This window comes from Canis lupus, chromosome 1, assembly GCF_048164855.1.
Source record: "Canis lupus baileyi chromosome 1, mCanLup2.hap1, whole genome shotgun sequence".
In the NCBI taxonomy this organism is placed as follows: Eukaryota; Metazoa; Chordata; class Mammalia; order Carnivora; family Canidae; genus Canis; species Canis lupus.
Genome location: NC_132838.1, coordinates 93434526 through 93461888, shown reverse-complemented (window position 1 = coordinate 93461888; position 27363 = coordinate 93434526). Strand labels below are relative to the sequence as shown.

The window sequence follows — 27363 nt, the reverse complement described above, 5'->3', positions numbered from 1 at the left end:
GGAGCCTCTTCTTCTGCCCGAGCCCCTCCGAGCTGCTCCCGGGGCCCCGCAGCCCCCTCCGCGGAGCCGCCGCCCGAGCCCCTTCAGCTGCTCCGGGTCCCGCCGGGTCCCGCCGTGCGCGCTGCAGCCCTTAGGGAGCTCGGCGCACTCTCCTGGGCGCGCAGTTGCTGTTACTGTCCCGGGGAACCCGAGGGCATCCCCGCCCTCCTGGGTCCTGCTCCAACTCCCCGCGAGCCCCTTTCCGCCCGGGAAGGTCGGTGCAGCTCCTGCGTCTCCGGGACGGGGCTCTCCTGTCCTGGGGACACTCGCCCCGGCCTCAGCCCGGCTCCTCGCGGGCCCCTCCCCCTTGGAGGCCTTTGTTCCTTTATTTCTTTTTCCCCGTCTTCCTACCTTGATAGATGCGCGAACTCTTCTCACTGTAGCATTCCAGCTGGTCTCTCTTTGAATCTCAGGCCGAATTCATAGATTTTCAGGATAATTTGAAGGTTTTCTAGGTAGTTTGGTGGAGACAGGTGATTTGGAGACCCTACTCCTCCGCCATCTTGCTCCTCCCAGCTCTTTTTTTTTTTTTTTTAGACAAAATAAAAACAGACAAGTAAGTGGCAGGCTCCTTAGCCGAGTTGATTGCTCACAGCAGACATGTCCTGGACTCTCATAGCATCTGTTTGCATGTAGAAAGCTGGGGTTTGGTCCACGTCTGTCCCTGTTTCCATTTCACGTCTCTATTCTACCTACCTACCTTTGGGCTTGATAAATTTTGGATATCCAATATCTTGGATAGTTGCAAATAAAGAGTCATGGTTGTGGGAATTGCTAGGATGTCAGGTGAGATTTTGGCATCCAGATCCATCTATTTGTCCTTTCTTCCTTCTAGGGATCCTGACTGACAGCATATACAAAAAGCACCATATTCAAACAGAAAAATGAAGGACTATTTTATTAACAGTCGAATAGACACCTGATAACCTCACACAAGCACCCACACAAGAAAGGGGGCATTGGTAAGGCCAAAGGGAGTCAAAATGGGTGTGTTGTGGGACAGACCCATCCTCTCTTCTGCCCAGCCTAAGGTGAAAAAGCTAAAATGGATTGAGAAGAACAGTTCTCAACAGAGAACAGTTCTACTCCAGAACTTGGGCTGTCTTGTGCAGTGTAGGATGTTGGCAGTCTTCGTGGCCTCTCCTCACTGGACATCAGTAGTGAAATTCATCTACTGTTCTTTTGATGACCAGAAGTGTCCCAGGCATTGCCAGACCTCTCCTGGGGGTCAAACTGTCCCCAGTTGACAATTACTGCCTGTGGGGAGCAGATCCTAACTGGCCTGCGTTTCCTAGCGATAACCAGGTTATGAAGCACAACTGAGTCACGGACCCATGAGGAGAGGATCCAGAAGAAGTCTTTCTAAATTGGGAGCAGAATGTGATTGAAGCTCTTTCAGGCATTGGTTCCCAAATGTTACATATTATGAACATCTGGGAGCTTTAAAAATCCTGATACCCTGGCCATGCCCCAATGTCAAATTAATCTTGCAGGAGTGGGGGGCGTGTAGAAGCACCATCAGGATCTTTTAAAGCTTCCCAGAGATCCCAATGTGCAACCAGATTCGAGAATCAGTGCTTTAAAGTGCAGTCACTGGGACTGGATATTTGCATGTCTAAGAAGTTCCCAAATGATGATGATGCCCCTGGACCACAAAGCACCTTTGAGAGCCCTTGCTAAGGACCCTCACGTCACCCGTCCTTACCTGAGGAGCAGTGGCTCCACTGTCCCCAGTCAACAGCACTACCCAATGACAGACCCAGAGGTACTCACCCAGCATCCTTGTTTCCTCACCTGTTTGTCTTCCCATGGTGTTTTTCCATCATTCGTGACCCTGGCCCACTTCGCGAATGCTCATAATTTCCATCCAGAAATTTCACATGCTTTCCCAATCCTCATCCATTGATTCTGTCTTTCTCCATTTATAAAGCATCACAGATTTTAGGGAAATATCTTTTATTTGGTTTTATTGTTTTTAGATTTCCCCGCTTTGGTGATATGCCATCAGTGGGGATTTATTTTCACTGCAAATGTATCACATTCTAATATTTCATTATATAGATTTGGGGGGGGGTTAACTTAGAAACCCAACAACCATTTTCAAAGAGTGAATTTTTTAATTTTATGATTTGAACATGTCATTTAAAACATGATTATATTGCTCTAGAAGTTTCATTCTTTGAAGACCAAGGCCAACTCACATGTCCCTATTTATATCTCCCACTTAAAGTGATTATGCATCTGGAAATAAAGAAACTATTAGTGGATACATATTTGGTCAGTTAAGTTCCAGGGTTGTGCAGAGGGCTTTTCTGCAGGTGATCAGAGGGTGTCACTTGATTTAGCAGGAGGTCTCTGTTATCTGCTGCTTGGAATCCTGGAAGCAGGGCTGCCTGCCCTTGTCTTGCCTCTTGACACACAGATCTTCCCAAACAGTTCAGAGATGGACTGTCCTTATGTTTGCTCTCTGCCCACTGGCTTTGCAGAGTCAGCTTCTCACAGACATGCTTCTATGACGCTGGCAGAAGCTGTTTGGACAGATTTTGGAAGAAAACAAATATGTCTTTGGTGATCTAGTGGGAATGAGCCACTTAGAAGCCAAAAGTGGGCTTTAGTCCAAGCTCTGGCACTACCTGGTGGTGTGACCTTAGACAAGTCGCTTCACTTGTTTTGCCTTCACCATTCTGGTCTGGAAAGTTGAGGGCGTTAAACCTGGCAATCAGAAGCCTCCCTCTGGTGTTGCTATCCTGTGGTTGTGAGAAGTGCTGTATTCTGTAGGCAACAGACCTGTGGCAGACCGACTGCTCGAGGGAGAGAAGCATGGACTTCTTTCTGTAGTTAGTAAGTCAGGGTAATGCATTGCTTGGAGGAGGGAAAAACAGGAGTTTGGGTACCTCTCTGTTTGCCTTTCAGTGGTGAAATAATACTGTGGTGGCCAGCTAGGAAAAACTCCTTTATCTTTCAGTCAAGCCCTTGAATGCTACTCCTCAGAGCCAGTTTTTATAGATACAGAAATACCTTTCTGGGTGAGGATGCTGGACTGTCTACAGCAATAACAAGGTGGCCTGTCAAAGCCCATAGTAAGCAGGTGATGTGTAGTAAAAGCACCCTGGTTGTGAAAAGGTCCTTTAAGATGATCTTTCCTAAAATCTCCCCAAAAAGGCAGGATGAGAGTAAGGTCTGGTGCCCAGCCCAAGTTACCCTGCTTTTCCTTTTTCTGTCTTCCCCAAATTTGTAAGAGAGAAATGGCTCCCAGTGTTGTGGTGGGCTCTCTGGCCTTACCCAGCGGCTCCCAGCAAGAGAAGATGAGGGCTCATCAGGCAGCTCCTCAGCTGAGTGCGTGGGGTGCGTGGGGCTGCCCTGGAGAGCACAGGGCAGGAAGAGCAGGTGAGCAGAGTGAGGAGGGAGCCCAGGGTATTGTCTTCCTGATGTTTCTACTCATGGGGACACCTGTCTGCATCACGTTTAATGCATGCAAAGGCCGGGCCCACACCTTTAAGAAATAAGGATTAAGGAAGCTGTGCAAATGTAGACTTTGAAGAAAAAGAATGAACAAAAGAGTGCCAGGTTGTTGAATACATGTGGCTAAAGTCTGTCACAAGCCAAAGGGCTGGTTATCTTTGTAACATGCACATAGCAGTGGTTTACACAGTGGATTCCCATGCTCATTCCTAAGATAAAAACATTAGAGCAGCATGCCCAGGAAATTCTTTTTCCTTTTAATCAGGATAAAGTAGCCTATTGAGACCTGAACAAGTGTATTGGATTTCACCTTTCATCTCCCACACATCAGTCTCTTTTACAAGAGGTCATTCTCTGAAAGGTACAAGTCAGGAGTGCCTTGGCATGGAGTTCCAAAATGGCCTTTATCATCTTGATGACAATTTTTCCAATTTAGTTAACAGTTTATTTGGTTGTAAAACTACAGTGACTCATGTAATTAGAGGTTTCCTTCTGTGTCAACAAAAGAGGATTTTTGGATCTTGGTAACAAGTTGGACAACTTTTCTGCCACACTTCAAAAGAAGTAGTCAATCATGGGATAATATTTTTAGGATGTCAAAACTGGAATATGGCTGGCTGCTAATCAACCTTCAAATAAAATCCCTTGATTAATTGCAAAATGAATTATCCAAGAGTGACAAAATTTACTCGGGCCCCATTGAAGTTTTCCCAGGTCTCCTCCTCTAAGCCAGGTGAACAGGAAGAGGGAAAACATGTTCTCCTTCATTAATGTTCCACTTAAAACAAACGCACAAACAAAAACAAAAAGCTACAGAGCTCACCACGATCGGCGGGAAATCTTGTAAAAAGTTTGATCCAGTGAAGTGATTTTTTTTATCTTGCTCTTCCTGGATTTTGTGTCTTCATTGAATGTGGGCAGCTGAAAGGTGCGTATAAAATATTCCCGAGCACCAAAGTGAAATTTCTCCACAACTGTCATAGTAATAGTTCATTAAATAAATGGTTTGTTTGTTTGTTTAACTACTTGAATATCTCATGAGCATAAATGAATCACAGCAACTCTTGGAAAGGTACTGAAAATTAATCAAGTGGCCACAAGGCAGGATGAAAGTCTAAAATGTGAAATTGAAGAGAATTCCCGCTATGATTTCCTTGTCAAGGTTGTCGTCTGTTTTTCTGTTTCTGAGAAGTTTATTGTTTATCTCCTATTGCTTGGGTCCTAGGTTAAGGTAATGCCTGGCCTGGACAGTTCTGCCAGGATCCACTATGATTCTGTGTGTGTGAATGGAAGGGTAGGGGGCGGTTGCCTGTAGCAGAGTACCTGGCTTGTGAGATATTCCCATCTGGCATATTTATGAAACATGTGTAAAATGCTAGATGCCAGCTACTTTTTTAGATAAAAAATTAACTCGATCCTCATGGTAATCCCATCAGATAGGCAGGTCCTTTTATCCCATTTTGCAAACAAAAAAATTGAGCCTTGGAGAGGTTAGTAAATTGTCCAAGGTCACAACACTAGGAGGTGACAGACTGGAATTTAAACCCCAGGCTATTCAGTTCAAGGTGTCAGTCATTTCTCAAAACCTGAATTTTTATTTATACACCTGTTTGCTTGTATTTCATCTTGGTCCACGGAGGTTGAGGTAAATTAAAGGAAACATAGAATGATAAACTGAAAGTAGAGAATAAAGATGAGAGGAGATAGAAATTAGCATAGGGCAAGGCCTGAAGATAAAGAGATTTGACTTCTAGCTTCTCAGCCAGAAACAAACAAAAACAAAATGCAAAATGCAGTTAATTCTGGAATTCTTGTTGATGAGGAGAAAAAAGCCTTTAAAGGAAAATTCTCACTTGAGATTCTTTTCAGATGGTAATTCCCCATGAAAAGGGTGGTAACCATTGTGGTCATAAAGGTGACCTTGAATCTTTCTGTCTAGCAGGTGAGTCAAGCAAATCAAAACCTACAAATAAAGTAAAAGAAGTTCAGGGGCAGGCCCCAGTGGCAGGGCACGGAGGAAGACTCACAGAGGGGTGTGGGAAGACAACAGGAAACTCCACCTGAGTGAGCCTGGAAGGGTTTGATTTCAATTGGAGAAGACTGAAGAGATGGGCATGCCAGCCTCCAGGAGGGTCAGGAGCTGTGGTCAAGGTTGGAGGGCTTGTGTCTGGGATGCCATGGGGAGATAGTCATCTGGGTCAAGTAGGAGACTCATGTAGAAGGCAAGACAGGAAGGGAGGTCAGGAGGAGGCTGTGCCTTTTGGAAGTTGCCTGATTTCTGAGAAAGGACTGTGTCCTGACTTTGCTTGAGGAGACTCATTCTGTTACCTGGCTGACCACTGTGTGACAAGTGAGGGGCTAGTGGAGGGACATCAGTTAGGGCATGACTGCAACAACAGAGAAGTGGCCAGCCCCCTGCTAGGCCAGTGGCAGAGGAAATAGAAAGTAGAAAGTGGGGAGTCTGTGGGAGATAAACGTAACAGGATTTGGCCAGATGTAGAGGTTTAACTAGCAGACAGATAGGAAGTAGAACAAGAGGAAATTAGAAGGTGAATTTGAGATAGGCTGAGGTTATCCAGTTCATGGGGATCTGATTGGACTTTCTAGAGTCTTTTCTGGTTTTGCTGCTGTCTAGAACTGGTCAAGAACGTCGACTTCTGTTGACTAGATTCATGTTGAACCATGGCTCACTAGCTATATGTGATCATTCACAGGCAGTCCAATCCTTCATATTTCCATCTGCAAAATGGGGATCACATTAACCATGAACAATTGCGCTAAGGAGAACATGCACATTTGGATAGTGCTTTGCATACTGTAAAGCCCTAATAAACAGTCTCACTGAGATTATTTCTACTCCTGGTACTCTCGGGCTGGTCTTGTTCCTTCTTTGCTTTGTGCTTCTGCTTTATTGTCTCATCTACAGTTCTGTCAGAGACGTACACTTGCCAAACCACATCCAGAGCCTCAGTACCCACGGTGCCCAGGTTCCCCCAGCAGCCTTTGTACACACAGCCCCACGGTGAAGTCAGGCACCATCTTGCTGCTGCTGAATTATCTGAAGGAATGAAGGTCCCCCACTGCACCCCCAACATTTGTGTTTTGGCCCCAGTCACCAAGAGGTGAATAGGGACACTCTGAGGAACCAAGTAACATTCACGTTCTGAAGACAGGAGTCAGAACTTGGCACTGCTCAACCAAGAAGCACTCTGGCTAAAGTTTTCCTGAGGACAGAAGGGCAGACACTATTGAACGAAGGGAGTGCCAGCAATGGAGGTGCCGCTAGGCTCCCCAGATGAGTACTTGAACACTTGTGAATGTGATAGTCTGCAAAAGCAGCAGCCAGAGTGACAAGTAGTTGAAATTGTGATGTGGCCTTCTGTGAATCCCTGAGGGCAACTAACAGTAGGAAAGGGTCTCTGAAGGGTCAGTGGATTGTTATAATATTCCTAATTACCAGGTATCATGGGCTTAGCTTCTTATTGGGAAATTCTCTCCCTAATTAACATATCCCTGCTCTGAACATGCTCACAGGTCTCTGCTAATTCAAGAAACAGTGGAAAAACACACCGAGAGCTCAACTTTAATTGAAAATACAATAATTAGATTGTGGAATCCTACTCTTAATTATAGAGTCAGATTTTTCTCAGGGTCTACTCATTTCTGATATTATGCCCTGACAGAATTAATAAAGTTTCAGGGGCTCTCTTACAATTTTTTGAAAACTCCATGACTCAACATGAACCCAGAAAGGTAGATAGGATCCATGGTATTCTGGTTTTCTTGGATTCTTTGCCTGACTTGTCAGGGAATAAAACAAGTGCTTGTGTTGTCATGCACATGAATGGAGTGTCATTTCATCTGAAATAGCTGGTTTTGAAAGTTGGTCAAGTAGTATATTCAAGGAATTGACAGTTGCCAGATGCAGCACTATGCTTTGATTGGTACAGAACGGGTCCCTATGCCACCAGCAGTTCAGTTCCTACTTGAATTCTAGGAATCGCCAAGAGATTTTGATTGAGTAGGCCCAGGGTGGGTCCTGGGAGTCTCTATTCCTAGCAGGGTCCCAGATGGTGTCCACACTCTAGTTGATGGAGCACACTTTGAAGTACCCAGCTCCAATGGGACCCACCTGGGCCCTTTCCCATCTTTTTCCTTCCCTGTGGGGCAAGGAATCCACAAATCTGAGGGGATGTGCTAACTCTGTGTCCTCCTAGACTTCGTTGTAGGTACTCGTCCTAGAGTTTCCTGCTCAAATGGCACCTTCTTCTAGGATCTTCTCCAGAGTCTTGCTCTGGAGTCTTCCTCTGATTCATTCACTTGGGTGGGTGTACACAAGGTCTGCAGGGTGGCTAAGGGACAGCTGTTGTGGGTGTATGTTAGAGGCCCGTGGTAGTCTAAGATAGAATTGAGATGGAAAGAAGGAGCCAAACAGGGTGTGAGCAACTCTCCTAGCACTGCTACATTCTCATGTAGAACCCTGGGAAATTCAAGAATACTGGATTCAACCTGGATTCTAGACTCAGAGTCTTTGAGGAACTTAAAAAGTTGATGCCATTGTCAGTAGAGACAGGAGCATCTCATGAGCAGAAGTTGCCTATTTTGACTTGGTTCAGGTGAGCAGACACCTCATGGCATATGAGTCCTCTTGCCTCTGTCCTACAGATGTTTAGGGGAAGTCTCATGGAAGATGCCACATGACCCCAAAAGAATAAGATCATCTAACCTTTTCTCTTTTGATATTTTGCATATATTTATTTTCTTTAATGCACATTAGAGTTATTCAGATTTGTTAGGCTGCTATATGGTATACAGTTCTTACTTTTTTTTTTATTTTATTACTTATTTGAGAGAGAGAGTGTGTGCACAGCAGGGGGAGGGGCAGAGGGAGAGGGAGAAGCAGACTCCCCACTGAGCTGGGAGCCCGACATGGGACTTGATCCCAGGATCGTAATCTGAGCTGAAGGCAGACACATATCCAACTGAGCCACCCACTATGGTATACAGTTCTTTATCTATAGTTTGTTTTATGGGCCATTCTGCTATCTTTAAATATATTTATCAACTGAGAAGTTCTTTTAAAAATAAGATTTTAAAAAAGTTTTAAAGGTTAATGTAAAATAAAAATATTCTTGAGAGAGAAAATAAGATGATACGCTTTTACATTTTATAGCTTTAGTAGATTTCACTGCAAGCTGGTTCTTGGTGGCTAGGCTAGTGAGGACCAGATTTCTCAGCTGGGATGCAGGTTGCAGAATGGAGGGCTGACGCTCAGTGACCAGGCTGGATGGCCCTCTGCCAAACCCAGCACCACTTGCTCTGCCCTGAGCATTTGCAGGCACTGTTGAAACCCTCTTCTGAATGCGGTGTTGTAAGGGCCTCACGACCTGCAGCAGGCAGTGTGGACAGGATTGAAGGCACTCAGGATGGGGAGCTTGTCCTAGGTGTTTCTCACTCTGAGTCCTGCTGTGCTGCCTAGATCCTACCTGCTGGATATATTGCCCTTCCTGCTGAGGCTCAGAGGGCCTGCTGCGTTCTTTGGATTTTTGCTGAACTGCACCTCCTGTCTGTCTGGATTCTTGGTATCTGCCAGGCCTCTCCTGGCTAGCTGGAGTCTAGGCTCCTTGCTACCCATATATTGGAAGGAAAAATAAGGGCTTAAAAAGAATTTCAAACTTTTATGGTATTGTCAAAGAGAAAGGGTCTTTCTAGCTCATCTCCCAGTTGAACTGCTTGGTTGTTTCCTCATCATCTTATGCCTCTGAAGGTATTTCTTTCCTGGTACCTGTGAGCAGTTTCTGCCTCTCACCTCCAGCCCCATTTTGCCTGTTTTTTCTTTATTTTCTCTCTTTCTCTCTCTCTTTTTTTCCTGGATATTTTAAAAAATTGAAGTGGGATCCCTGGGTGGCTCGGCGGTTTAGCGCCTGCCTTCGGCCCAGGGCATGATCCTGGGGTTCCGGGATCGAGTCCCACATCGGGCTGCCTGCATGGGGCCTGCTTCTCCCTCTGCCTGTGTCTCTGCCTCTCTCTCTCTCTCTCTCTCTGTGTATGTCTCATGAATAAATAAATAAAATCTTTAAAAAAAATAAAATAAAAATAAAAAAATTGAAGTGAGATGCACATAATATGAAATTCATCATTCAGTGACTGCAGCACCTTTAGCTATTCTGGGCATTTCATACAAATGAAACACACAACATGTGATCTGTTGTACCTAGCTTCATTCCCCTAATGTGTGTGAGGTCCATCCATACTTGGCATGCAGCAGTCCTGCATTTCTCAGTACGGCTGAGTAATATCCCATGTTGTATGTGTGCACTTTTTTAGCCATCATCTGTTATGAATATTTGGGTTGTTCCCTTTGGCCGTTGTGAGTCGTGCTGTGGTGACCATGTGTGTTATGAGTATTTGAGTGCCTGTTTTCAGTTCTTTCGAGTATATACCAAGTAGTGGAGTTGCTGGGTCACTTGGTAAAAAAAAGTTAAAGTTTTAACTTTCTGAGGAACTGTTTTCCATAGCAATCAGCCCATTTCCCACCAGCAGTGCACGGGACAGCTGCTCCACATCCTCTCCAGCACCTGTTATTTTTCATTTGTTTAGAGCCATCCTAGTGGGTGAAGTGGTATCTCATTGTGATTTGGATTTGCATTTCCCTGCATGATGTTGAACAGCTCTGTGAGCTGTCTTGATAAGTCAATACATGATGCTACGCTATCAATGCTACGCTAGGGCACATTTTGTAGTGGAATATTTGAATGAGACAGACCGCCCCGCATGCTTTGCCTCCCTCTAGCCTCCTGCAAGCACAGTTAGCCTCTGAGTGTGAGCTACCCTAGCCTCCTGCAAGCACGGTTAGCCTCTGAGTGACTGTGAGCTATGTGAACTCTCACTGTCATACCATCAAGAATGGTAGGGGCATGGGATGCCTGGATGGTGCAGTTGGTTAAGCATTCAGCTCTTGGTTTCGGCTCAGATCATGATCTCAGGGTTATGAGTTCAAGCCCTGTATCAGGTTTGGTGCTCAGCATGGAGTCTGCTTGAGACTCTCTTTCTCCCTTTCCCTCTCTGCTCCTCCCTTTGCTTACACTCACTCTTTCTCTCTTTTAAAGAAATAAATAAAATCTTAAAATAAAAAAAAAGAATGGTAGGGGGCACTCAATTTGGTCTAGTGGGAAGAAAAAAGTTGTTGATTATTACTAATTTTAATCCCAAGAGGCAAAGAGTATTATAGTTGACCAGATGAGATTTTTAAAAATGTATTTTCCAAGGATCCCAAGGGTTTTGAAGATAGTTTTATAAAGGTATTAAGGAGTATTTTTAATGTATCAGTGAAGTTTAAGTTTTAAATGTGTTTTGGGGAAATTACTGATTTGTATTTTAAATTTTGGTGATGGCAGTCACTGTCAGAATTAAGTAATTCTTTCTTCAAAATATATTTTCTTCTTCTCCATTGTCTTGTAGTGCTATGCCTTCTCAATCTAGAACCACTCTAGAAAGCAGGTAGAATGAGTCCTACCACTAATTTTTATAAGAACATGTAAAGATTTTCTCATTTTTGTTCTATAGTGTTTGGATTAAAATGAGAGGCAGAGAAGAGAGCCCAGCACCTTAACAACATGTTACCTTTATTACTTTCATTGCTTGTTTTCAGTGTATTTATTTCTTTTTATAATGTGCTGTCCCTTTGACATAGCTCATTGGCTGCAAATCCATACAATATCCCACATTTCCGTTTGTGGTTTGTGTGTGTCAACATTATTAAAATGCTACTTGATTAGGTAGTCAATGGGCCTGGAACTCAAGAAAGAGGGTATCTTTTGGGGAGAAGTGGCTGGGACTGAGCACGAGGGGGCTCCTAGAGGCCTGGTTATGTTACTCACTGAGGTGGATGTCTGCCTGGGTTTGTCACTGTGAAAATTCATGGAGCTGGAACCTTATGATTTACACTCTTCTGTATGTTACACTTCAGTACACACTTTACTGAAAAATAAAAAGAAGGAAAAAACCCTGCTTCTTCCTCCATGTCTTATATATTCTTGATTTTAAGACAAAGGCTGCGTGATTTGAGCAAATGGGAAAATCTTAAGTCCCAAAGAAAGGAGAAGAAGGAAGTGGATGGGCTTCTTTGTTGAGTATTTCCCCTGCAGTCAAGCATTATGTTACATTTGCCTTACCTCATTTGGTCTTGTTAGCAGTCCTATGAAATGACGTAGGTTATCCCCATCTTGCAAATTTAGAAACTGAGGCCCGGAAAATTTTCAGGAATGCAGAGAAGCTCTGCTTGCTGTGTGTAATGGATTCAGGGACTGGCCCTACTGCTGTCTGGTTTCAAGTTCCTCTAGGTACACAGTGTCTATGTTACCCAGTTGATGTTCGATTACTATTTATTTAATGGAGGAATGAGTTACTTTGGGGAAGAAAAGTGCTCTGCAGCTGCCCTAGTGGTGCTGGTTTGTGCTGGTTTAGTCTGGCACGCAGGTTGCAGACAGGTTCCTGCAAATGGGGTTGACAGGACCCCTCCCCAAGCTGTGTTCCCCCTTCCTTGCTGCACTGAGCCAGTCTTCAGTTGGTTAAGGTGGAGGAGTCTTAAGAGCTATTGACAGATTGACGGCCTGTTAGCCGGAGTGTACCTCTCCTACGAGGGTCCTGCCAGGGCTGTTCTCATTTAGAGCCTGGTGTCTGAATGCCTCGTCCGCCTGGAAACTGGCAGCAGTGATGGACTGGTTGGGAGGCTGGATTGAACAGGTTCCTAGTGAGCTGTCAAATGTGGTTGCCGAGATGGTTTCAATACGAGCTTATCAGACTGTTTAAGAACAGAGAACAAGCACAGTGCATGTTATTTATGGCATTCACACTCTTGCAGCTAGAAACAAAATATAGCACGTCCCAGCCTCAGATTTAAATTAGAATATTCTGGCGTGCACAGATTAACTGAACAATAGATTCGAAAGACAAGAAAGAGCCTCACATTTAGAGGAAAGAGCATGTGCAAGAAATATGTCTGATTTTCCAGTGAGATTTGAAAATGTTTCTGTTTCAATCCTCAAATGAACTGGTTGTCCTTTACCAACTGTGGGAATGGGAAAGGCATTCTAGTATATCCATTTGTGAACTATTTTAGCAAAGCTCCTGCTGTGCACCACTGCTGAATTACCTTGTTTTCTTGTGACTTAAAGACTTGTTTGGATAGATCTTTCAAAACCATCTAAAATCTTTCTAGCAACTCTGAAAGGACTAAGGGTTGTTCAATTAAATGGATGTATCCTTTTAGCCAGGTTACTAAAATTATATCTGGTGGACTATTAACTAGCATAGCGGAGGAGCTAATTGCAGTGTAGCAAATCCAGGGTGGGTTTGTATCCAAAGGTTTAGCTGCGGTTATTGTTGAGAGAAAGATGGAGCAGGTTTGAGATTGGAAGGAGCCTCCAGGCTGACCCGTCCCCCCAGCCTGCAGGTGCCAGGCTGGTGTCACACACACTCGCATGCATCCTCACAGCCTGGAAACCCATGGTATTTGGAGTCAGACCTGGCTACCTGCTGCGTGACTTGTTACTCTTTCTCTGCTTCTCTCTGTTCATCTATAAGAATGTGATAAGACCTGTCTTAAAGGGACATTATAAGAAACAAGATACTACTTATAGTACCTGATCAATAAATGTTAATTCTACTTGCTCATTGGAATGGATGAAACACTATTGGTAAAGTGTTTTTAATACATATTTATTTTTTTAATTTTTAATTTTTTTAATTTTTATTTATTTATGATAGGCACACAGTGAGAGAAAGAGAGGCAGAGACACAGGCAGAGGGAGAAGCAGGCTCCATGCACCGGGAGCCCGATGTGGGATTCGATCCCGGGTCTCCAGGATCGCGCCCTGGGCCAAAGGCAGGCGCCAAACCGCTGTGCCACCCAGGGATCCCTTTTTAATACATATTTAAAACAAAGTTTAATAACTATGCTTAAAGAAAATAGATATTAAAATATCTTCTTGGGGGGACTCTTAGGTTTGGAAGTATATTACTCGTTACAAAATGATTTATATTTTATTGTATTATTTTAGTTGAACAACACTGGAGATATACAGATGATTTTTTTTCTCTATGTATGTGTATATGTGTGTGTACTTTTTTTGGGCCACCTTTCCAAACATTTTTTTGGAAAACGAAAGATGATGAAAAAATACAAAATACATCCATTTTGATACTTTCATTGTGCTTTTATACTTAAATGCATGCTGATAAACTGATCATATCATTGTTGCTTCATGTTAACAGAAAAAACATTCAGATAAAAAAAATAGTAATTGTGTATTTGCTAGCAAAAAAAAATAATGGACATATGCTTACAGGGCTTAATAATTGAGTGACTTACTGTTTCTCTTTTAGTAAATACTAACTGGGTAAACTCCACTTTTTTCTGGCTCTAGGGATATTGAGGGCCTCTTTGGTAAAGACTATCATGTGTATAATCGTGATGTTGGAAGAAAGCCTTTGTAGGTTGTCTTAGGCAGTTGGGCTACTAATGACAAAATGCAACAGGCTGGGTAGTTTAGAAACAACAGAAATGTGTTCCTCACAGGTCTGGAGGCTGGGAAGTCCAAAATCAAGATTTGGTGTCTGGTGTAGTCTTCTTTCTGTGTCCTCACCCAGCAGAAAGTCAAGGGAACTCTCTGGGGTCTCCTACCATGACCCTAATCCCATTGATGAAGGCTACACCCTCATGACCTGATCAATTCCTAAGAGCCCCACCTCTAAAAGTGCCATCATACGGGGGATTAGGTTTCACTGTATGAACTTTGGGAGGACACTTTTCAATCTACAGCATAGGTTAACTGCATTCTTTCTCCCAGGTTTTTATTATCTGCAATTGAATGCTCTTGGGGTCATGATTTGACCCAAAGCAGAAATTAAAGTATATTATAAAATTCACTCTTCTCTGCCATGACTTTTGTTTTCAGAAATTATTTTTAACATTTTATCCTAATTGAAATACAGAATAACCCAAGCCTTTTTCTCTATTGATTATTCCCCAAAAAGAGCTATTTCATTTTTAAAAACTCCATGCAAACAACATGATTTATATAGTCTCAGTATATTTCTCACCCTTGAATTCTTAGGAATTTTTATTTCTTTTCAAATTGGTAATAAGGCTTCCACAGGCTACCCACTCTTCTTAAAAATTGTAATGATCATGTGAAACTCATCATTAATTTTATCTTTTTATCTAGAGACAAGGCCAAAGTATTATGTATAGATAATACTTTGGGATAATAGATGGGTATAGATGCTAATACCTACTATCTAGAGACTTCATTTGTTCATCCCTGTATTTATTTATTCATTCTTCTCTTCTTCCAGCAGACATTTGTTGAGTGTGTTCTATTGTTCATCACTGTGCTTAACTAAGTGCTAGAGACTACTGCTTAACAACAGGACAGGACAGGCATGGCCATTGCCCTGTGGAACTTCCTGAACACAGGGGGAGATTCACAGGACTGCATTTGTGATATCTATAATAGACAGGAAGAAGCAATCTAATCAGGAAAGTTGGGACAGTTGTCTGGGAAACTGACCATTGAGCTAAGGTGGAAAGGAAGAATAAACATTAAGAAAATCTTGCCTGTTAATCCAAAAGCCCGACCTGCATTCTTGCCCGTTTCAATCTGTGCAGTTTCGGGGGCAGTTATAAGGGTCACCCCTCCTCCCAGGCACTCCCTGTGTCATGTGAAGCAGACTGTCATACTCTCTGAGTTCCCTACCAACTAACCTTTCTGAAAAACATTAGAAATGAGGATCCAGAGTTTCTTGGACTTCATTTAGTTCAGCCTAATTAGATTTAAGCAGTGGCCATATGGAGCAGCCCCATCTGGGTCAGCTGCCTATGCTGCCCCAAACATGAATGGGGCTGATTCAGAAATAAGTGTGTTCCTAAGTCATCCCCTAAGAAGGATGAAAGAAAAAGAAGAGAGAGAGCAAAAGAGAATAAAAGAAAGGGAAAAGGAAAGTAAAAAATTAATTATATCCACACAGCTATTATCATGACCTTCATTTTGATTTTTGACGTGCTGACAACCATATTTGCAGCTTATACAGCCATGATACTAATTAGAGTAGAAACATAGCACTTTTGATCAACTTCCTCTTTGAGAAGGTTTATTTAATTTCACTTTACAGTCTCAATCCAAACACCTATAGACAGGCTGGGAGTTGCATGGATTTGATTGGATGATAGAGTGGCCTTTTTCTGCCTCTCACTATCACATTGGGAAAAATTAACATTCACTGGGTAAGCCATGCCATAAAACTATGCTTCTCAAACCATGTGTGGAAGAGGACTAGGGTTTTTTTTTTTTTGTTTTTTTTTTAAGATTTTATTTATTCATGAAAGACACACAGAGAGAGGCAGAGACATAGGCAGAGGGAGAGCAGGCTCCCTGCACAGAGCCTGGTGCAGGACTCAATCCCAGGACCCCGAGATCATGACCTGAGCCGAAGGCAGATGCTCAACCACTGAGCCACCCAGGGGCCCCCAGACTAGGTTTTGTTTTTTTTTTTGTTTTTTTTTTTTTTTAAGCCACTGTAAATGAAACTGTCCATGACTGGTTTCACCCTAAGGTTTTGATAATATCAGACCTGGTGTGAACCCAGTTCAATGAGAATGGAGTCTACAGATCACAGCCATGTCTAACGGCTTCATAAGCTTCTAAACACACTCAATTTCTGTACCTGTCTTCTTGAGGGTCAGTAACACATAGTTTGTAAACTGGCACTGACAGTCTAATAGGCTTTAGTTCCCTTGAGACAGGAAGGAGGTGGGAGCACATTTAGGGCTGAGACTGCTTTTAGTCTCTAACCTCTTGTCGGCTGAACTCTGCCTCCTTACCTTCCTTCCCCGTATCCCTTGTCTTACAGAAAACATAAAGTTCAAAGTCAGGATTGCCCATAGCTTTCAGAGGCCACACTACCTGGATGGCCCATATAACCTACTGTGTCTCTGCACAGAGAGAGGGTCTTGGAGAAGTTCTGAGAATTACTGGAGGGCAGTACTTCACCCAGAATCCTGAGTCGTAGGCAGCCTTTGTATGTTTAGGAACAAATGCAAACATTTCCTTGGTGACACTTTTTAAGGATCTGATGGGCATGCTAGCAGGCTCTCTCTAGATTCTGCTCCCAGGATCTCTTTGGAAAGCAAGGAAAAATAGAATGGAGATATGTTTAGATTCAATGTTCTGAACAGTTGCAACGCCTAATGCTGTGTTAGGAACTGCATAGAACTTAAGCTAAAAATGAGAACTTGTTCTTGACTACCAGGAGTTTAGAATCTAAAATAAACAGCATAGCTAGCTGAAACTGCATGTCGTACCAGATACGGACTGGGCACTTTCAAAAAATTGAGTCTCTTTTTATTTTTATTTTCTTTTCTGAGTGTCTTTTTAAAAAAGATTTCATCAACTGGAGTTCAATATATAAATGGTTTATTCATAAACCTATCTACTTTATATTCAAACTTATTGAGGTACATTCTATACATAATAATAAGATATATCCTTTTAAAGAGAGAATGCAAGCTATATACACTCATGACATCATTGCCCCAAACAAGATACAGAGAGCATTCTCCTCTAACCCCTGAAAATTTCCTTGTGCCCCTTTTGTGATCCATTTTTCACTCACCTGTGATCCTAGGCAACCACTGATCTGGATTTTCTCACTGCAGATTAGTTTACATTTTCTAGGATTTTAAGTAAATGGTATCTTGTAGTGTATACACTTTTGTGTCTGGCTTCTTTCACTGCTGTAATTATCTTGAGATTCATCCATGGTGTTGTGTGTATCTATATAGTTCATTCCTTTACAATGTTGAATACTATTTCATCCTGTGGATACAACATATTTTATTTCTCCACTTTCCAGGGGACTGTTACCAGTTATTGACTATTGTGAATAACACAGCCATGAACATTTGTATACAAGGTTCAGTGTGGGGATACATTTGCATTTCTCCTGGACAAATACTTGGGAATAAAGTGTGTGGGTCATTTGGTAGGTATGTTTAACTTTTTAAGAAATCAGGACAGGGCATTTTTGCTAAATCTAGCCACCAAGGGATGCATATACATTTGCATTTTGAAAAGTTTAATTTTTCTACATAAATGCATAGTACCAGGTTGGGAGGAAGGTAAGGATATTCTGTAAAAATGCATGCTGAAATGTGTTTTTATAAAATAGACTCAGGACAGGAAAAATTTGAGATATGAATGGAGTAAGTTCTAGTCATATAGACATCAAGCCAAGTATAGGACTTGGGGCTTGAGTGCAACCATTTCCTAGCTGTGTGACTTGAACCAGTGGCTCACTGCTCTGAGGCCTCCACTTTCTTATCTTTGAAATAAGGATGACAGTAGTGGGGTGGCCTTTTAGAAGATTGCCATAGGAGTTAAATGAGAAAGACCTTGTAATCGTCTTAGCACAGTGCCAGCCATAGCTCCATCTTTGTTGTATTTAAGCAGATATCTTAAGCAAACCCTCTGAGCAGTGCCTAAGCTGCATGGGAGACCAAAAACAAAACAAAAGAAAACAAAAACAAAAACCCTGCTGTTCAACATATCTTGTTTGTGATTGGATGTATCTGATCGCTATTCTACTCTTTAGCTAAGCAGTGCACCAAAGTCACGGCTTTGAGAGCTTCAAACTGTAGACACGTGTTGTTCCAGATGAACTGAAAAGACTTAAAAGTCACTTTGTGAATTGGCCGAGTAAAGGCCAGCTGGTCACATGGTTAGTTCAGGAAGATGTACAGTTTGACAAGTGCTTCAGTAGGCTGTTTCTGACAGAAAACCGGAGGCTTCCTAGAGCCAGCTCAGGGAGTCTCTCTGCTCTTGAGTACATGTTGTTAGAGACTAAGAAACAGCCTCTTGATGTTAAATGCAGTGTTACATTATATTGATTAAAAATAGAAAGTCTAGGGGCACCCGGGTGGTGCAGGCCAACAAGTGTCCAAAACATGTTCCAGCTCAGTTCATGATGTTAGGGTCGGGAGATGGAGCACTGTGTAAGGCTCTGCACTCAGTGGGGAATCTGTTTGAGATTCTCTCCCTCTCCTTCTGCCCTTCCCACACATTCTCTCTCTCTCTCTCTCTCTCTCTCTTTCTCTCTCAAATAAATAAGGGCAGCCTGGGTGTCTCAGTGGTTTAGCGCCACCTTCGGCCCAGGGCTTGACCCTGGAGACCCGGGATCGAGTCCCATGTCGGGCTCCCTGCATGGAGCCTGCTTCTCCCTCTGCCTGTGTCTCTGCCTCTCTCTGTCTCTCTCTCTCTCTCTCTCTCTCTGTCTCTCATGAATAAATAAAGTCTTTTAAAAAAATAAATCTTTCAAAAAAAATAAGATTCTAACTGTAAAATTGAACAGGAAGTTTGACTAGGACACAGTATACGCTTGCATTTGCAAAGCACAAGATGAACAATGGGAAATCACCCAAGGTTTGAAATTACCTCTAATCAGGCAGACTTGGAGCTATGAATTGTGATAGCCACTATAGTTAGTGTAGTATTGCTGTGTAGGGGACAGAATCTTGTGTCTACCTTTTGGTGATATTATTCATTAAACTCATATTAACTCATTAACCAGGTAAGTTTGGCTAAGAGAGCTTTTGCAAAGAACAGGGAAATTTCTTATCCAGTTGCATCAAAATTACATGTAAAATCTTATAATCATTTAAAAATGAATGTGGATTAGTAACTCTGGTTTGTTCTTTGATGGTCTGCGTTATCTATTTTGAACCATTCTCCAAACTTAATCTCTATTCCTAACATAGTAAACGGTAGAGCATATTTTCTAGTGTAGAAGAGTATAGTATTCATATATTACATAAAATATAGTAATAATATAGTTTGTGTAAGTAATGGTCTCAGAAACTTCTCTGTCCTTTCAGGGACTTGTCCAAGGATTACACATGCCTGTTCCTTATACTCTTGAACACGCTCTGCACCAGATCTGTGTCTTTGTCAATCCCTGAGACCGTTGCTTTCTCTAGTGCACAGAAATCTCTGAGCTACTCTATTTTTGGCACGACAAGCAGGTGGAGGTTGATTTGTGGTACATGTTACCGTGGCTGTGATGATCAGGAGATACGTGACCATTATCATTTGCTTCTATCAAGGTGACAGCAAGAGAGAATTTGAAATGAATCCACCATGTGTACTGCTGTTAATTATTTGCTTTGTTCAGTATAGCTCGGCACTCATTCTCATGATATCCGACATTTGTAAGCTGACGCTGTGTAAATGACTGGGGAGAAGTCTAAAAAGTGTCTCATAGCTGGAAGCCCAGGCTTCCTGGAAAAGATTTAGTTTCAAGATTAAAGCCAACGTGGCAGGATCCATGTTACTAAGTACAGCTTTTTAAAAATCAGGCTTCTCTAATACAAAACAAAGGGTTAGTCTGGCATTTCTCTTGATTGCCCAGGTGTCTGGGTGTGATGTATGTAAACAGACAATGGCATACTCGGATCATGAGGGCCTTGACAGTGCCAGTCCTCGCAGGGAAGAACTGCAGCATCCTTACAGCGTTCAAGCCTCTGTGTGCCATCTTAACAATGAGCAAACAGACCTCCCTTGCTCAGCCCACACTGGCCACAGGGCGCCTAGCTCTTCCTCCTGCATGCAAGACTCACCCCTGACTTAGCGTCCTCACACTGGCTGTTCCCTCTGCCTGGAGCTCTCCACCATCTGCTGCCTCTCACCTCTTCCAAGGCTCTGCTCAGTTGTCACCTTCTTCATGAAATCTCTTCCTATCGCCTTATTTAAAATGGCAGCCTACACACTCTTCCCTGACCCCTCACTCTGCCCATCCCCCTTAACTTGCTCTACTCTTTGTCTTACATAGCTCTTACCAACTTACAGCATCTGTAGAATGCACTCCTTTATTATTTATTATTATGTCTCCTGCTCATTGTTGGCCTTTGCTCCCCAGCCCCCTCCCTGAGGTCAGAGTTCTTTGCTGTTATTGGTCACTGATGTGTCCAAGTGGCATCTAACAGGCACTCAGTAAATGTTTGCTAAGTGAACAAATTCGTGTTATGAGCACAGGGAAAAATAATATGGCGGGTGGTAAGGTTGCCAGACTCAGACTGTGTGATGTAATCCGAGAGATCCGCACACAGGGCCTGTTTCGGTCTCGTTCTTTGCTAGATGTGTGATATCAGGCAAATGATGGAACCTTCTGGGTTACCCTGAGGATGCTTCTGAGAGACAAGAAGTCACAAATACGAAAGCACTGTTCAGACATGCTGTTGAAACTTTGATCCTTTGTTACTGAGTTGTAGCCTTCCAAGGAGCTCAGATTATTTATATCTTCACCAAATTCTTATACTCCATCCTTCATGCTGCATTAAAGGAATGGAACTAGCACTTTTGTTAGCTGCCCACCAAAGGACACCATGCAGGAGGCTTTATCCTCTGCTGTGAGAAGTAACTGCTCTTGCCTCACTCTGTACTCAGGCCTTGAGACCCACAGGGGCTCAACACAGGAAGTAGAGCATGCCAGAATGTGAACAGCCCATGTCACCTAGGGATGCTTCATGCTTGTTCCTCTAAGGGAGAAGGCTTGATTCTTCCTTTCTCTGGGAACACAGACCTCATTAGCTTACTGCCACATGTAGCCCGTCCCTCTGTCACAGGGATGCCCAAGGGGATGCTCAGCCTCATCAGTGGGGAGCTCTTGCCATGTGTGCCCACCTGCCTCCCCGGGGATCCAGCCTCACTGCCACAGCTGCCAGTGAGGGGACTGTCAGATCCCAGAGCTGAGGCCAGAGATGATATGAAAACTACTCTTTAAGCCCTAAGTCCCAGTCAAGATCCCAGTTAAAGCTAGGAGCCTGTGAAGCCCCCTACCTTTTAGTCCGTTGTAATTTAATTTAAAGATGATCAACTATAACTGAGAAAGAACATCCCAGATGTTTTAATTCATGAAAAACACCCCATAGGAGGTGATTCACCTTTTCTCCATCCTTAGGGACTTCTCTTTCAGCTGTGGGTTGGCAGAAAGCCTGCTCCAGAGGGAGCAAGGAAGGAGGGTAGGGAGCACGGCCTGGAGCCAGTCTGTACACCTCATCCCCACTTGCCCTTTCTCTGATCAGCATCCCTCCCCGCACCCTGACAAGACCTGACAGGGGCCACCAGCAAGTAGCCAGTTGATATCCATTCTGTTCCTCCCTTTGTCCCTCCCTTGCTCCCTGTCAGGATATACTTGAACACAGTGATTGCCTTCTAGGAAGAGTTTCGCTTCTCTTTCAATCCACACATCCAGAAATCATGTGTTTGTGAAGAAGCTGCAGCACTGACCTGTAACCGTGTTTCACTATTGGAGGCAGGTTCCCAGGGGTGAGGGCTGCACCCGGCAAGGCCTGGCCCCACGGTTGGTGGGCAGCAGCTGCATTAGAAAAGATATTACTTGCCCTCAGTTTGGTCAGCACACCTCAGTCTGCTGCTCATGTTCCAGCCCCATGTGGACCAGACCAACCTTCACAGCTGAATTTTCTTCATCGGCCTTAGCACCCACCTGAAATGTTGACAAAAGGACAGCACTTGGTGGCCCTGTACTTTAAGGAGGGGCTATTCCTCTTGCTCATTCCCAGCTTCTCCACTGACTCCCTCTGTCAGGCTGTTCATTCTGAGGGTTCTGTCTTTGCTCATGACACTTCCCCTACTGGGAATCTCCACACATTTTGGAGCTGGGGATCTGAACCCTAGCCCACCTTCACAGACTCTGGGAAACCTTTGGGGGGACCACCTCTGCCAGAGATTTCTCCTTTCTCCCAGCGCTTGGCCTCACTGTTTCTGTCCCTCATATCACATTTACCTATTAATGGTTGTGTGTGTGTGTGTGCATGTGCACGACTGCCCCATCCTGAAGGCTAGAACAGTGCACTGCCTCACAGTGTGCAGCATCCAGGCCATATTGTCGGTTGGTGTAGGAAGTGCGGGATGCTTGCTTCTTTGTGCTGCAGCACGAAGGCGGGTCAAGGCCTAGTTAAACAACTTTTTGAACTACTTATAGTTACTCCGCTAGACCAAATTGGCATATCTTTCTTTCCAAGCAAACTTCTAGCCGCTGTGCAGAGACGAGCCTTAGGCCAGGCGCTCATAACCGTCCTCGGCCAACATCTGAGCAGTGGTGCAGTGGGAAGAAGACTGAAGCAACTTAGTGGTTTTCTGAAAAATTTTTTAGCAAAGAAGAAAGGCCAAGCTGACTGTTTCATAAGCACTCAGGGCCAGATGACAGGCGCATGAGGGCTGATTGAATGCTTGTTCCTCGACATTGAAAGCGTTTTGCAATGTGATTGTTCGATTTGTGGATCGGGTGTCAGAAAATCTCCTGGGCTGCGCTGCCCAAGAGGGAGGGCCTCAGCAGTTCTTGTGCTGGCTAAGTGTTTGTGTTCACTTTAGTTATCATCTGATCGTGGGCCAGCTGGTAATGGGATTGTAGTGGCCTTGCACAACAATGGAGTCCTCTAAGGGCTGAGACAACATTACAGAAATGGTGAGTGGCAGAACCCTTAGATGTCTCATTTAATGCCGGGTGATTGAGTGCATCCATGTGGAGGAGGTTTTTCAAGTCGGCATCAGAGCAGAGCAATTGCAGGGAAACATCAGAGCCTCCCCGAATAAGATGGGTTGGGTGGGCAAAGGCAATTATTGCAAACAAGCTCAGAAATCTCGAGGCAGGGGAGCTGTATTGTCTCCCAGTGTTGGGAAGCCCCACTGTCACCTCACATGGAGTCTTGTAAGTCCCCCCGCCCCCCGCCCCTGTGGCATTTCTGGCCTGATGTATTATGCCGAAGCTCATTCAGGCCCTTTGTTCTGTTTAGGAGCATATAATTCTTCTTACTTATTTAGTGTGAAGTGGAAATGAGAAAGTAAAGGAACCACAAAACGTAAGGCCCCACTGTCGAAAGACAGGGGACAGTTTGGCCAGGAGCTCTTTTTTCAGAAACAATGGGAATTCCAGTAGTTTCTGATTCTTCCTGACTTCATGGTTGACGCCATATAAACTAGCTTCAGATGCGTGAAGCTTTTTGTTGGACGACAGTGCTATGTGACCATTGACTTTCTGGGTGAGGGGTGGCTGGGGTCAGCCAGTCATTCACTGCACTCAATTTACTTTGAATGTAATGAACTTCAAGTGGAAAATATGACCAATCTCTGAATTAGCATTTGGTTCCTTAACCAGGGAAGAAATGTTCTGTGCAGGAAGGTTGTAATTGAACCATGCATTTAATAGCCTACCGCAAAACCACCTTTGAATTTGATAGGCATGTATAATTGGGACAGAATTTATCAGCTGTACAGTATTTACCAAATTCCTATTTATCAGAGCCAGATTGGTTATGCCAGTTCTTGTGGAGAGAAGCCTTCCTTATTGTTGTTGAACTTCTTTGTAGATGGGGAAAAAAACAGCCACAAAGTAACTTTATCTCTAGGGTAGGCGACAATGGAAAGAGGGCATTTTTGGCTTCACAGAAGGTGAAATATTTCAGATAGAACATCGTAATATTTCTAGGATGGACATGTGTAGTCCAGTGCATATGGCAAATAAGAGTTTCCTTTGTCTTTTTTAGGCTCTAAGTATTTTGTGGTTAACATCTGATTGACATAACTTGATAGGACAATGACATTCTCTTGCTTTTTTATGAGTTTCCAGGAAAGACAGTATGGTGAGCAAAATATTGATGTAAAGGTTGCAGTCTTTATCTGGAATAATCTCCTCCCATTCTACTCCTCATCCCCTCAAAAACCCCTTTTGTCACTTGTCTGCACACACATGCTTCTATGGCATGGTGAGCTAACTCTAATCTGTCCTTTAGATTTCCTCTACAGTGTCACTTCCAGGGGACATTTGCCTAATTTCCAGAGTCTTCATTCTGTGCTCTGATCACTGGACCCTGGGTTTCTCTCTGTAGCTTTTAACAGAATTATTACTGTGTCCTGGGATACTGGGAATAAAAGTTACTACACTCATCAAAACAGGAAATATAGAAGGAAAAATGGAGTCTGCTATGAAAGTGCTTTCTCAACTGGTAGGCTCTTAAGGTCTGTCACTTAGAGTCTTTACGGTCTCATCTTCTGTGAAATATGTGCACTTGTGTTTGGAGGGTTGAGGACATCACAGGCCACCAGAGGACCCAGAACAGTTGACAGGCATCACGACACTGTGGACCAGGCTGTCACAGAGAGTTGACGATGCCCAAAGCACAGCCACATTTTTCCTCTATTCCTATACAGGAACCTGGGGCCAAGATCCTACATGTGAACAAGTAGTGCAAGAAAACAAAGTACAGGAGAAATGGTGGCTGAGACCCACTAGGTTCCCACATTTCCTGACAGCTCATAAGGGGATGCAGTAATTTCCACAAAAAAAGTAAGGAGGAATATTTTTGCACAATAGTTAAAAAATATATATCTTACCATTCTCAAGAAATTGTATATCTAAATAGAAGTATCAAGAAAAGTTTATATGTTCAGTTCCTTTAGAGAATTATTGCAGAGTTAGGAATTATTAGATTTTATTTCTGCCCAGGTGAAAGAGTAAATACAGTATTACCAAAAGGAATTTGGTTGGTGTAGATTTCTAGTGCGTATATTTGGTGTCCATAATGTGCATTGGCTTCTCTCTACAGTGTTCTAGTAACTATTAGCCGTTGCTGTGTTTGCTCATGAGGCATCTCTCGGTGGTCCCACGCGCCGGGGCCAGAGAGACCAGGGTTGGGGAAAACACGCTGAGCCCTCAGCGGGTTTACAGCTTATGGAGTAGGTAGGATAGTGGTTTAGCCCCTGTACTTAAGACATTGCTTCCGAGGGCACACATAAAGGTTAGGAGGGGTTTTGTCGTGTGTTTCAAATGTTGTGGGTTTTTTTTTTCTTTTTTTCATTCTCCTGATGATGTTTGTTTTACAGGCGGCAGGCTTTCTGCAAATGGAAGGAAAAAAAATCTTCATGCCTCTAATACTTGCCTCTCTCCTGTCACCTTTCCGACTTCTGCTGCCAAAAGTAATCATTTTTAATGAGAATTCTCTACCATAAAAATCTGACTTTTGAAAGCAGTGCTGGAAAGAGAGACCAATCTCTTGGCGGGTGTGTCAAAACAATAAAAAAAAAGTGTTCAGAGCAGATATGCCCAGTTTCCTGTGAGTATCTTGAGTTTTCTGAAAGTCCTAGCAGATGAAAAGTGAAGTATGGGGAACAAGGTATCTGGCCCACTCATACCGAACTCACCAGATGAAAGTAATTTGCCAAAAATCAATTAGAAAATAATGACCATATGGCAACTCCCTTGTAATCCGAGGGACTGCCTGGACAGGTGACGCAGTCTGGGAGCAGCTCGGCATGTTATTCACCAGGGAGATGGGATGTCAGGTTTTTGGCTCCCTCCCCTGCTTGGGCAGCTGTATATTCTAGACACCTTGGGAGTGGGCTTCCTGTCACACCTGGGAGTCAGGGGGCACTTTGTGCTACACAACCTAGCATCTGCTCACTAAAGCCTTGCTCATAGGACCAAAGGTCCTCATGGGCCACCAAATGCCACATGCCTCTCACTTAGACACGTCACTGTATTTTCCTGGTCTTCGGACCTTCTGTTTTCATCTGCTGTTTGTGAAATCCTTAAGGACAGGAAACCTGCTTCCTAATGAGTCCCTTCTCTCCCTGGGCCAGGCACAGTGCATTTTGCAAAACAGTTCAAGTCAGCAGTTGCTTGCTACCTTCTCAGGCCCTGGGAATACTACTAATTTAGTGCTTTGTGTGCACAGGCCAGCTAGATATATTAGGATTCTTCTCTTACTACAAGATATACAAACAAGATCTTTCAGAGCCTTAGAATTCTGCAGGTAGGGGAAGAAGTGTGAACAAGTGGTAAACCATGGGCACACCCCTTCTCCACACACCTGGCCATCTCGAAAAGCTCCACTTTTTACCTGTTTTATATTTGGGAATTTTCTTTGGAGATAAAGGTTCTGTTGTAGGTAGATAGATACATACATACACAATAGTCCCAATGGTAGTATCTTTAGTATCTTTTTTTTTTTTTTTTAACTTTCTTACATAGGCTCCATGCCCAGTGTGGAGCCCAAAGCAGGGCTTGAACTTATGACCCTGAAATCAAGATGGGAGCTTGTATCAAGAGTCAGACACATAACCAACTGAGCTACCCAGGCGCCCTGGGATTTTCGTACCTTGATCAAGTCAATGGGTTCATAAGTTAGAGTTTAGTCTGGAAAAAGGGACGGGCTCTAGATATTTTAAGCAGGAAGGGGTTTAATACAGGAAGTTATATATGCCTTACTCATGGGACAGGCTGGTGGAGGATGGGTAGGAAAAACTACATCTGGCTTTCAAAGATGAGGAGCCTACAGAACTCAAAAGAAACAGCCATGGATTACCTCAAGGGATTTGCAGGAGATCTGGAAGCTGAGGCTCACCTCTGTCCTGTTCCCATATATGGCTCTGTTGACCTATCCTAGAGTGGAATCATGGCTTCTCTTTCACGTTTGTTCTCCAAATTGCACACAGAGGTCTCTTGAGGGCAGACTCTAAGCTAGAGCACTGGTAGCAGGGATTCTGGAAGAATGAAGTATTTCCTGGGCTTCTCTGTAGGAGAGGAATACATACTATGGACCAGATATTACTCTGAGAGTTATTCCTGGAAGAAATAAATGAACTTTGGGGCCACCTTATAAAGATGGGTTCAGTTATTCCCTCCTATTTTACAGCTGAGGATATAAGCACAAAAATGGAATGATATGGCCTAAATTGTCTGTCTTGGAAGTGACAGAGTTGGGATTCAGTTGACCCAAGGAGTGTGGGGCCT

General features: G+C 43.5%; 1 protein-coding gene and 1 long non-coding RNA gene across 31 annotated transcripts in view; both read left to right on the top strand.

Annotated features, from left to right (window-relative positions):
• The window catches only part of GLIS3 (GLIS family zinc finger 3), a 552705-nt gene that overhangs the window by 333763 nt on the left and 191579 nt on the right, over positions 1–27363 (top strand). The window lies entirely within an intron of this gene.
• On the top strand, positions 8037–25660 carry LOC140640831 (uncharacterized). Its single transcript, XR_012037449.1, has 3 exons — positions 8037–8117; positions 24783–24918; positions 25455–25660. It is a non-coding gene; the product is annotated as an uncharacterized lncRNA (long non-coding RNA).